Raw genomic sequence first — 12,554 nt, 5'->3', positions numbered from 1 at the left:
TGGATTTACTATTACCATTCTGGGAAGTCGTTGAATGGTCCAGCTAGTCCTCTCTTATCAACAGTTATTAATTAATAACTTTATACTATGTTAAGATATGGGCCATTGGATTTGCAATGGGGAAAATGACTTGGGCCAATTTTCTAGCCCCGGGCTTAGAAACACATTTTTTATAAGTATTTTCCTAATTTCTACAGGACCCCCACCAGTTGTGCAACTAGGTGAAACTTTATGGGTTCTGAATTTCCAGGAATATTGCATATCCTCCTTACCCAGTAATCCTAGCATCAAAGTCAAATTTGAGCAGCACTTTAACACAATGTGGAGAGTGAAATGTGACATTTCACTTTATCCAGGCATATAAAAACTCAGTTTATAAGTGTGTACCTTATAGATAACTGACCCCCCACCCCTGGGATACCTAGGGGAGACCCTAGGAGTCCCTAATATGCATATTAAGTGCCCATACAACCAAAGTTAAGTTTGGGTACAATTTAATGTTTAAAAGCAGTCCTGGCACACAGTGCTGCTTTAAACTGACCTCAGGCTTTAGCAGGACACACATGCTTAGTGCAGAAAAACCTGCTGGCCTCTAAACTTTCATGCGTCGGGGTACTGGGCACTTCTAAGTAGTTTCAATCCCCTTCCCTTTTATATACAAGGGGCCTATGGGGTAGGTCTTGCCAATTACATGGGTTCCCCACCATACCATAGTCTACCCTAGTGTATGTTGGGTGTTTTAACTGTATTCTAATGTGTTCCTTTCAGCTCAGCACTGGCCCTGAGCCTGGTTAGGCAGAGCCCAGGGTCAGTCAAAATCAGTTAACACCAGCATCAGTCAGCAAAAAGTTGGGCGGTGCCCAGGGCACAGGATGACTTTGCAACATTTTTGTACAAAAGATTATTGTATAATTCTGCACAGTCTTGCTGAATTTTTAGGTTATTCCATGTGAATATGCTACACAGAATTATGACAAGTTACACCCAACCTTTGGTAAAATCTACTACAATCAATCAATCAAAGACATTTATAGAGCGCACTACCTACCCATAGGGTCTCAAGGCGCTTAGGGGGGGGGGGGGTGCCGTTACCGCTCGAACAGCCAGGTCTTGAGCTTCTTCCTGAAGGAGAGGTGGTCTTGGGTCAGGCGCAGGTCGGCCGGGAGGGAGTTCCAGGTCTTGGCGGCCAGGTAGGAGAAGGACCTTCCTCCTGTTGTGTCTCTACGGATGCGTGGGACGGCGGCGAGGGCGTGGCTGGCAGATCAGAGGTGGCGTTTGGGAGCGTAGAAGTTGACTCGGTTGTTGAGGTAGCTCGGGCCTTGATCGTGAAGGGCTTTGTGTGCGTGGGTGAGGAGCCGGAAGGTGATTCTTTTGTTGACGGGGAGCCAGTGCAGGTCTCTCAGGTGTCCGGAGATGTGGCTGTTCCGTGGGATGTCGAGGATGAGTCTGGCTGAGGCGTTCTGGATCCGCTGGAGTCTCTTCTGGAGCTTGGCGGTGGTTCCGGCGTAGAGGGCGTTGCCGTAGTCCAGTCGGCTTGTGACGAGGGCCTGGGTGACGGTCTTTCTGGTCTCCGTGGGGATCCACCAGAAGATCTTCCGAAGCATGCACAGGATGTTGAAGCATGACGAGGAGACGGCGTTGACTTGCCTGGTCATGGAGAGGGAGGAGTCCAGGATGAAGCCCAGGTTGCGTGCGTGGTTCGTCGGTTTGGGTGCGGTGCCCAGGGCGGGGGGCCACCAGGAGTCGTCCCAGGCGGAGGGCGAGGAGCCCAGGATGAGGACCTCCGTCTTGTCTGAGTTCAGTTTCAGGCGGCTCGTCGTCATCCACTCGGCTACCTCTTTCATCCCTTCGTGCAGGTTGGCTCTGGCGGCGGCAGGGTCGTTGGTCAGGGAGAGGATCAGCTGGGTGTCGTCGGCGTAGGAGATTATGTTGAGGTTGTGTTGGCGTGCGATGGCCGCGAGGGGGCTCATGTAGACGTTGAAGAGTGTAGGGCTCAGCGAGGATCCTTGAGGGACGCCGCAGATGACTTCGGTGGCCTCTGACTTGTACGGTGGTAGGCGGACTCTCTGTGTTCTTCCGTCGAGGAAGGAGACGATCCATTCCAGTGCCTTCTCCTGGATTCCGACGTCGCAGAGGCGCTGCACTAGGGTGCGGTGGCAGACCGTGTCGAAAGCCGCGGAGAGGTCTAGGAGGATGAGGGCCGCTGTTTCTCCGTTGTCCATCAGGGCTCGGATGTCGTCAGTGGCGGCGATGAGGGCGGTCTCGGTGCTGTGGTTGGCACGAAATCCGGACTGCGAGGGGTCGAGGGATCCATTCGTCTCGAGTAAGGCGGCCAGCTGTTTGTTGACGGTCTTCTCAATGACTTTGGCTGGAAATGGGAGTAGAGAGATGGGGCGGTAATTCTTGAGTTCGGTGGGGTCTGCCGTAGGTTTCTTGAGTAGAGCGCTGAGTTCGGCGTGCTTCCAGCTCTCGGGGAAGGTGGCGGTGTCGAATGAGGTGTTGATGATGTCCCGCAGGTGGGGTGCGATGACAGCGTCGGCTTTGTTGTAGACGTGGTGAGGGCAGGGGTCGGTCGGAGATCCGGAGTGGACGGAGTTCATCATGCGGACGGTGTCTTCGGTGCTGATCGGGGTCCAGGCTCGGAGGGTGGTGGTGGGCGGCGTTGCTGTGGTCGTGGCGTGGATCGGATGGGTGCTGAAGCTGTTGTGTATGTCCGCGATCTTGTTGTGGAAGTAGGAGGCGAGGGAGTTGCAGAGGTCTTGCGAGGGGGTGATGTTGTTGTTTCCGGCATTGGGGTTGGAGAGCTCTTTCACAATGTTGAAGAGTTCCTTGCAGTTGTGTGCGTTGTTATCCAGTCGGTTTTTGAAAGCCGTTTTCTTGGCGGTGCGGATCAGTTGGTGGTGTTTCCGGGTGGCGAGCTTGAGGGTGGTCCTGTTGTCCGGTGTGGGTTCCTTTCTCCAGACTTTCTCGAGGGCTCGGCAGTTCTTCTTGGAGCTCTTGAGTTCGTCGGTGAACCATGGGGCTTTCTTACTGCCGGGTCTGCTGGGCGGGGTCCTCAGAGGGGCGAGTTCGTCTGCGCAGTTGCTGATCCACTTCGTGAGGTTGTCGGCGGCCTGGCTGGGGTTCGCTGAGCTAGCCGGAGGGTGCTGGCTCAGGGAAGCGGCGAGCTGGTCGGCTGTGATCTTGTTCCAGCTTCTACGCGCAACCTGTTGCTTGTGGTGGTGGATCGTCATTCTTCTGAAGGTGAAGTGGATGCATCTGTGGTCCGTCCAGTGGAGTTCTGTGGCGTGGCTGAAGGCGATGTCTTTGCTAGATGAGAAGATGGCGTCGAGTGTGTGTCCGGCGAGGTGGGTGGGGGTGGACACCAGCTGCTTGAGTCCAAGGTTGGCGAGGTTGTCGAGCAGGGTGCTGGTGTTGCAGTCGTTGTTGTTCTCCAGGTGGAAGTTGAAGTCACCCAGGAGGATGTAGTCAGCGGAGGGGAGTGCGTGCGGGCTGACGAAGTTGGCGATGTCCTCGCTGAATTGAGTGCGTGGTCCCGGAGGTCGGTAGATCAGGGTGCCTCTGAGGGTGGTCTTCGGGTCGGTGTGGATCTGGAAATGCAGGTGTTCGGCGGAGGGTGGGGTGTTGTCGGTGCTGGTCGTGATGCAGATGGTGTTCTTGTGGATGATGGCGATGCCTCCTCCCACCTGGTTGGCGTTGCGGTCCCTCCGGGTGATCTTGTAGCCTTCTGGGATGGCGATGGCGATGTCGGGCGCTGAGGAGGCGTTCATCCAGGTCTCCGTGATGAAGGCCACGTCAGGGGCTGTGGCGTCTAGGAGGTTCCAGAGTTCGATGGCGTGTCTGTGGACGGAGCGGGTGTTGAGCAGGATGCACTTGAGGTGGGTGCTGCTGGTGTTCGGCTTGGTAGGTGCTGGTGTCGGGCAGGTCCGGATGCAGGTGAACTTGCAGGTGTTGCAGCTGAAGGGTCCGTGGACGCGTCGTGGGGTGGCTCTGCAGCATCCCGGGAGTCGTCCGGTGTTGAGTGCGGTGAGGGTGGCGGCTGTGTAGGTCAGGCGGGTCGGTCGGGGTCCTCGTGGGCCGGGGGTCCTGGCACTGGGCGCGGTCCAGGCGTGGACGGGCGTAGACGGGCTTACCTTTGGCACGCCTTCGGCGCACAATCGGCGCGCCCGCTGCGCGTGACCGCTGCGCGTTCGCACGGTCGCCATATATGGTGAAGTGCGCGGGTGGGCGGAGCAGCTGGGAGGCGGGAGCGGGGAGGGTACAGAAAGAAAAGGGGCGGGGTTAACGGTGGTGGCGGGAAGCGGGGAGCGGGGAGGGAAGATACGGGGGTGGCAGAGGGAGGCTAACCAGGGAGACAATGGAGGAGATAAAAACAATTAGCACCACAGCAGGAATACAGATACAATAAAAACGGCAGCAGAAATACAAATACAATGAAAACGGACCTAAACGAGGCAAAACAAATAGAGGGTCACAGGGCAGGAATCGAGTGCAGACCACGCCGCTCAGTGGCAGGGGGCGTGGTCTCGCGGCTGAGACGGGGCAGGCGAGGCACAGGGCGGGAGGGCACACGCAGCAGCTGGTGGCCGTGCGGCGCGGGGGTGTCCCAGATCTGGTACTGCTCTGTTTATTTATCTATTTATTTAAAGTTTTGTTGAGCATGAACATGACCCAAGCGAGTATCAGAGCGCTTTACATACGAGTTGTAGAAGACATAGTTAGATTGCTGTGGGAGACAAAGTAGAAAAATATACAAATGGAACATACTGACATATTATCTGAGGCCTTAGCAAAAGCATTGGTAGCAGATTATTCGGCTAAACAGGATAGGGGACAGAAGGAGAGATACTTCTAGTTCAGAGCAGTGTTCATCAGTAGTGCTTTCACTTCCATTTTGAAGGCACATGTTGAGGGAATAAGTCTGGTTTCCACAAGTAGGGAGGTCATATTCTTGGGGCAATACCCAAGAATGTACGATTGTAGGTTTTAATTTGTTTTTTAATTTCTTCGGCTGGAGCAGCATTGTGCTGGTGCTCCTAGAGGGAAGAGAGCCTCCTGATAATTCAAGCTGATTTGCCAGGTAAAAAGGAGTGTTGACGTGTAGTGCTCTGTAAGTCATACATGCAATTTTTACCTGGATCCTTGATTGAAACGGAAGCCAGTTGAACTATTGCAGGTCCGGAGAGATGTGGTTGTTTTTCTTAGAGCCAGTGATGAGTCTAGTCGCAGCATTCAGCAAAGCTCTAAGGGGGGCTAAGCTGAATTTCGGAAGCCCCATAGAGTAGCACTGCAGATTTGAAGTCATCGTGGAGAAGGAAGGGTTTGAGTTTTCTTAGAATGCTCAGTTGGTAGTTTGCTTCTTTAGTAGATGTTCTGATGTGATCTTGTACGTTTAAATTCTTATCTAGCACAATTCCTAGTGATTTTGTTGAATCATTGATGTGTGGTGTGCAGTTGAAAACTGAGAGGTTTGTTAGATATTTCTCATCAATGGGGGTTTGCCTAGTGGGTGAAATGAGGAGGAATTCAGTTTTAAGGGAGTTTAGTTTTGAGGTGGTTGGAGGTTAGCCAATTTAATGTTTTGTGCAGGGTCCCGTTGAGTGACTTTATACCCCAGGGGATGAGATTTTCATGTAAAGTTGGGTGTCATCCACATACATATGATATTGGATGTTTGAAGCTTTGAGGATTACAGTAAGTGGTTCAATGAAAAGGTTGAAGAGCTTTGGGGAGAGCGAGGACCCTTGGGGCACACCCAGTGTGTAGGGACTGGGGTTGGATAGAGTTTGATTGAATTTGACAGTGCCTGAGAGACCCATCTTGCATTCCAAAAGGCTACGTATATTGTCATGTTTGACAGTGTCAAATGCAGATGAGAGATAGAGTAGTATTAGTAGGCAAGATTAATTCTGGTCAAGCAAAGAGAGCTCGTTGTCCACTATATGCGAGATGACCGTTTCAGTGCTATGACGAGTATGGAAGCCCAATTGGAATTGGTCAAGAAATTGGAATTGCTCAATGTGTTTGCGCAGTTGTTCATGTATACATTCCTCAAGGACTTATGTCTTGGTAGGGATGTTTGTGACCAGGCAATAGTTATTCAGGTCTTCAGGGTCTGCCGTGGGTTTTTTAAGAATGGGAAGAACTAGTCCCGCCTTCAGGCAGTCAGGGATCTCACCTTGAAGAAGTGAAGCATCGATGATTTTGGACCATAGTGGGACTACTGATCCTATAATTTCTTTAAAGAAGTTGGGGGGGAGGGGATCATTGAAGTGATTTGAAGGTTTTAGGGTTGAGAAAATGCTGAAGATGACAGCATCATTGAGGGGTGTTAATTGACTCAAGGAGGCATTGTTTTTAGGGGAGGGACAGGGCATGTAGGAGGTGGCAAGGGTAAGGAGGAGTCAGGAGAGGGTGAGAGATCGATCATGACAACTTTTAGATCGGATTCAATCTTACTCAACTTTTCAAGGAAGAAGTAGTTAGCAACGGCATCGCAGTTTGGCTGAAGGCAGGATTTGAGAGGAGATTGCATAGTAGTGTTATTGGATTTTAACTCAATCAGCTCAAACAACCTTTTTGGTCGATTTTTGGCTTTGTCAAGTTGGGATTTGAAGAAGGTTGCTTTCGCTAATCTGATGAGTTTGCTGTATCTACTCCTTTTTAGTCTTAGGACTTTTAGTAGACTAGTGGATGGAGCTGATCTCCAGGCACATTCTGCTAATCTCATGTTGCGTCTGTCTGCGTTTAGGCTGCCTGTGAACCAAGCTTGGGAGTCTTTGATGGATTTTCTTTTTAGTTGAATGGGGGCAAATGCATTCAGGGCAGATAAAATAGAGTTGTTATAGTGCTCCGTGAGGGCATGAACATTAGCCATGTTAGCAGGAGGCGGTAGGGAGATATTGCAGCGGGATATGAGCTCATTAACGTTTGTATTTTAGAGCGTGCTTTTGTTTTAGTTTTATTGGTTATGTTCTTTTGGAGTTCCAACTTTCTAGGATACGGAAGATGTTATAGTGATGGTGCGACCAGTCTCAGGGGAGAATCGATTCGAGCTGAGTAGAGTTGGAATTGGAAAAGATTAGATCAAGGGTCGAGCCTAAGTTGTGTGTAGGACTGTCAGAGATTTAATACAGGTGGAGGTCAGTTAGAAAGTTTTTGAGACTGGTAACCTCCTGGTCCTGTGGGTCATTCCAATGGAGATTGAAGTCACCAAGGATGACCTGAGGGCAGTGGGTCCCCAGGTTGGCGGAGATGGTTTCCAGAGTTTGTACAATTAGAGTGAGGATATCTCCTGGGGGGTGGTAGAAGATGTGCAAGCTGCATAAGGGTTAAGTTTCCTAGGATCAGAGATTGGCTGAAGGGGACTGTTTTGCTGAGAGAGAGTTATGGTAGATGCAGGCTTGATCAAGTCTGATAATGTTGTGGCTTGGAGGGATTAGAATGTCAAGAATGGGACCTGAGGAATCGGTGAGCCAGGTTTCGGTGAGTATAAGGAGGTCTAATTCCAGGGCAAAGATGAGATCGGCAAGGCCTGTGGCATGTTTTACCACTTATATACAGTAGGCTTACATGCATTTTTTGGTGTGATTTGTGGTCAGTGAGCGAGGGCTGAGTGATGGGGATCTGTATGAGGGTATTAGTGTCCAGGGCATTGGCGTTGCGAATGGGGGCTCTATGCGGGTTAGATGTGATGCTTTGTATAGCCTCCATGTTGCCATACCTGGGATTAGTCACTCCAGGCACAATTAGAGGGGCGGTTTGTAGCGTTCCATAAGGGACAGAGATGTCTGTAAGAGAGGAGTTGTAAGCTTGGAGAAGGGAGAGAATATCGGATTCTGATTAATTATTTTTTGGATCTAGGGGGTCTAGAATGAGCGCTGGGGTAGGGAGTGGTAGTCCAGTCATGGCATGGGGTTTTCTGCCCAAGGTCATTCGGTACCAATGTGGAAGGAGATGGCAAAATAGGGTAAGGTTGGTCAATATGTCGGGTTACCTGTGATATCATGTTGGAGGAGAGGTAAAGGGCAGCTCTGAGGTGATATTATTGAGATTTTGAATGTCAGTTTTTGGTTTCAAAGTTCCCTGTTAATTTCCTTGGTCTTAGATGTAGGATTAGTTTGTGGTTCATATCTATTGTGAAGGGGAGGAGGAGGATTGTTTAAAAGAGTGGAGGTAGGCAAAACCCAGGAAAGGGGGCATTGATGAGGGGGGGCTTCCCATGCAGTGGATTTCCAACTCTGTTGTGTGGGCGAGCCAGGTAATTTGGCGCTCAAATTGGCATAAGACAGTTTGGGTGGAAGGGGGGACAGGAGGGAATTCTGTAGGAGAGAGTCAGGAGGAAGGGCCTTCTGTGGGGAAGGGGAGTTATGTAAGAGAGAGCCAGGAGGAAAATGAGGAGTGGTGGAAGTGTAGGAGTGGTGGTTGGGTGTGGGGAAAACCTTTGCTCCAGCATTAAGGGAAAGGTGTTGGTCAAGGCCGGGCGGTCTGGGGGCGCTGGGTGAGTCTGTGGTGCCCAGGGTTGGCGGATCTAGGGACCCATACTGTGTTGTTGAGTGTAGTCGGGGCGATCAGCAGGTGGTTCTGGCACATTAGAGAGAGACCATGACGGTCCTGTGGCAGAGTTAGGGGAAGGACGATCCTTGAGTGAATAGGAGTGTCACTTCGGTCAGGCGATTTTTAGTGCGATTTTTTAGATCAAGATCATGGTGGGCCTGTATCAAAGTTAGGGAGGGACGATCCTAGAGTGAATAGGAGTATCACTATGGTCAATCGATTTTTTAATGCAGGAGAATCTGTCAAAAAAGATGCCCCGGTTCCGATCGGAGGCTTAAATTAGGATAGTCCAAATGTTGTATATGGATCTGGTAGCATTTGCTCTGCATGTGGGTGACGACAGAGCTAAGATTGGGAAAATTCTTAGCCAAGGCGATTCTGAGTAAAGAATGGAATGCCATTCTCCACTGCACTCTTCTTTAAGTGTAAAAGATCAACCGCCTGATTCATCATTCATATTTGCGCTCGCAAAGGGCCAGATCCTGAGAATCTGGCCCTTTGCGAGTGCGATTTTTGCATTTGGGATTCAACATCCCAAATGCAAAAATCGCTATTTGCTAATTCGCATATTTGCGAGGATTTACATTTAAGGAATCTCTATTTGAGATTCCTTAAATGTAATTCATCATCCATTTTACAATTGCGAAATCGCAATTTCGGGCCGCAATTTACCGCGAGGTCAAACCTCGTGGTAAATTGCGAAAACTCAGAAAAATGCCTTTAAATGCATTTTTCTGAGTTGCACGTTACACACACACATGTCCTTTGGACATGTGTGTGTGCAACACCTGTGTTAATTTCCATTGCAGGGGTGCTAGAGGGTGTCCTTTGGACACCCCTGGCACCGTTGTACTCGCAATCTCATTTGCGATTAGCTAATTGCTAATCGCAAATGAGGAATGACTCCCCATGCATTCCTATGGGCCTTTTGGCCCATAGGAATGCATGGGGAGTTATTCCTTATTTGCGATTAGCAATTAGCTAATCGCAAATAAGGAATCAGTGGGAATCGCAATTAATATTACGATTCCTACATGAATACCGTTTTGCGAGTCTCAAATAGCGATTCCTTATGATTCGCTATTTGAGCCTCGCAAAACGGCCCGTTCATGAATCAGTCTGCAGGTCACTAGTAATAGTACCTTTTTTTGGACAGAAGTAGGGGTCCGAGATAAGGGTTTCTGAATTAGCTTTGAGAAGTCTGTGCTTCAGAGCTCTAGTCATGTTTTTGGAGAGGTTGTTAGGATAATTAATTATGTAGCTATTTATACCTAGCTTCTCTAGTCTGCCATCCAGTCTGCACTGGGCGAGGGAGGGCATGGTGGAGAGAGATTAAAAACAGGTAGGGCTGTGCCCTTGCTATGCATGAATAGTGGGAGCATATATAAATGGAGCTATGAGTATAGGGGACAGGGGTAGAGAAGAGCCCTTGCCAGGAGTGGCTATGGGGCCAGGGGACAGGGGACAAGAAAGTAATGAGTATTATACTCAGCAAAAGTTGGTCCGGGACCAGAATTTAGGGAGCAGCCATTTTCGAAGTATCGATTTTTGTGCACTGGTAGTCGCTAGGCCTGCCACAGGGAGTGTAGAGGAGCAGGATCAAGGATGTTTAGGGAGCTGCCATTTTAGATGACTAGGGAAATCATGAAATGGCTGAATGCTGCAGACGGTCGTCATAGCCCAAAGTTGAAGAGCAAGGCTAAGGCACTTACCCTATCTTGTAGATTCGCGCACAATTGATGTCCAATGGGCCTAAGGAGAATTTCTGAATCAATGAGTGGGAGGAGTCGCAGCGGGCTCAAGAACAAACCAATCCAGCCACTTTGAGAGAAAAGCCACCAGGTGGGTGCAGCTATATCTTTGGGCCTGAGGATGTGTGAGTGTTTAGGGAGCGGCCATTTTAGATGACTAAGGTTTCCTGAAGAGGCAGGAGCAGCAGCGGGCACAAGAGAAACCGATCTGATGCATCCAGGTAGATTGTGCAAGTTGACCCTTCACGATGGGGGCCAGCTCACTGCGAACTACTGGGGGCTCAGATATCACCAAAACCAGAGTAGAAACCAGAAACACAACGGACAGCCCTAACAAAAACAAGATCATGCCTTGCCAGAGGTCTGGGGTAAGGATTCTGTATCCCGCCAAATCAATCCGTGTTGGGAGGGAGGCGCAGAGATCATCGCATGCCACAAAGAGGCAGATACAAGAAAAGAAGGCAAAAACAAAAAAAAACAGGATGTTGCATTGCCGGGGGTCCGATCAGCAGGTTTCGAAAACTGCCAAATCAAACAGTGGTGGGGCTGGCAGCAGGTTTGAAAGCAACTGAGCTGATCCGTCCTGGTAGGTTCTGGTCGCGTGAAAGCGATTCATGTTAGTGGCCGGGTGGTTGCTGGCAGCACGGGGGCTCAGGAATCATCAAAACCACCACAGAAAGGCCTTGATTTCTGTATGCTTCCAGTCCTTTGGGAAGGTAGCTGTCTCAAGGGAGATGTTGATGGCTTTCCGGAGGTGGGGTGCGATGACTGTGGTGGCCCTGTTGAAGATGTGGTGTGGGCATTGGTCAGCCGGGGATCCGGAGTGTACGGAGTTCATGATCTTGATGGTGTTGTTGTAGTCGATGCTGGTCCAGGAGGTCAGGCGGTTGGTGCAAGTGGTGGTCGTGGGAGTGGAGGTGGAGGTGGTTGCAGGGGCGGTCGCAGTGTTGAAACTGTTGTGGATGTCAGTGAAGTGTTGAAGTTGTCGTGGATGTCAGTGATCTTGCTGTGGAAGAAGGTGGCCAGTGAGTCCCACAGTTCTTGCGAGGGTGGGGTGTCGTTGGAGTTGGAGTTGGGGTTGAAGAGTTCTTTCACGATGTTGAAGAGCTCTTTGCTGTTGTGTGCATTGTTGTCTAGGCAGTTTTTGAAGGAGGCTCTCTTGGCGGATCTGATGAGGTGGTGGTGGTTGTGTGTGGCATTCTTGTAAGCTGCGTCGCTTTCTGGGGTTCGTTTGCGGGTCCGGTTCTTTTCTAACTTTCGGCAGGTTCTCTTGGATGCCTGGAGGTCTTCGGAGAACAAGCTTGTTTTCCTCCTGGTGTGGCTGGCGAAGGGTTTGTTGATTGGGGCAAGGGTGTTGGGGCAATCTTCAATCCATTGTCTGAGGTTGTGGGCTGCGGTGTCTGAGTCGGTCGGGTCTGTGGGTGGGCTTTGGGTGAGGTTGGTGGTTGGCTGGTCATCAGTGACTTTGCTCCAGCAGCGTTGGTGCATCTGTTGGGTGCGGTGGGGTGTGAAGGGTTCTGGAAGGTGAAGTGGATGCAGTGGTGGTCGGTCCAGTGGAGTTCCATGGAATGGTTAAAGAAGACGTGGGGGCTGGCTGAGAAGATGGGGTCCAGCGTGTGGCCGGTGGCGTGGGTGGGCGTTTTGACTAGTTGTCTTAGTCCGAGGTTGGTGAGGCTGTCAATCAGGGTGGAGGAGTTGGGGTCGTTGTTGCTCTCGAGATGGAAGTTCAGGTCCCCAATGAGGATGTAGTCCGTGGAGGCGAGGGCGTGCGTGCTGATGATGTCGACGATAGAGTGTCAGAACTGGGGTCGGGGTCAGGGGGGTCAGTAGACGAGTGTTCCTCCGAGGGTGGTGTTGGGGTCGGTGTGGATCTGAAAGTGCAGGTGTTCAATGGTGCTGAGGGTGTCATAGGCATTTGTTGAGATGTTGAGAGTGTTTCTATGGGTGATGGCAATTTCTCCTCCTACTCCGTTGGTGCGGTCCTTGCAGGTGATCTTGTAGCCTTCTGGGATGGCTATGGCAATGTTGGGTGCCAAGGAGGAGTTCAGCCAGGTCAGGAAGGTGACGTCTGGGGTGTAGGTGTCGAGTAGATCCCAGAGTTCAATGGCATGTTTTCTGGCAGAGATGATGTTGAGGAGGATGCATCTGAGGTAGTTGTCTTGTTTGGCAGGAGGTTTGTCGGGCTGGATGCTGGTGTAGCTGCAGTTTCGACAGGAGAAGGGTCTTTGCGTGCACTTTGGGGTGGCC

The sequence above is a fragment of the Lissotriton vulgaris genome, chromosome 3_1 (assembly GCF_964263255.1).
Source record: "Lissotriton vulgaris chromosome 3_1, aLisVul1.2, whole genome shotgun sequence".
Lineage (NCBI taxonomy): Eukaryota > Metazoa > Chordata > Amphibia > Caudata > Salamandridae > Lissotriton > Lissotriton vulgaris.
This window is presented reverse-complemented; position numbering follows the sequence as displayed.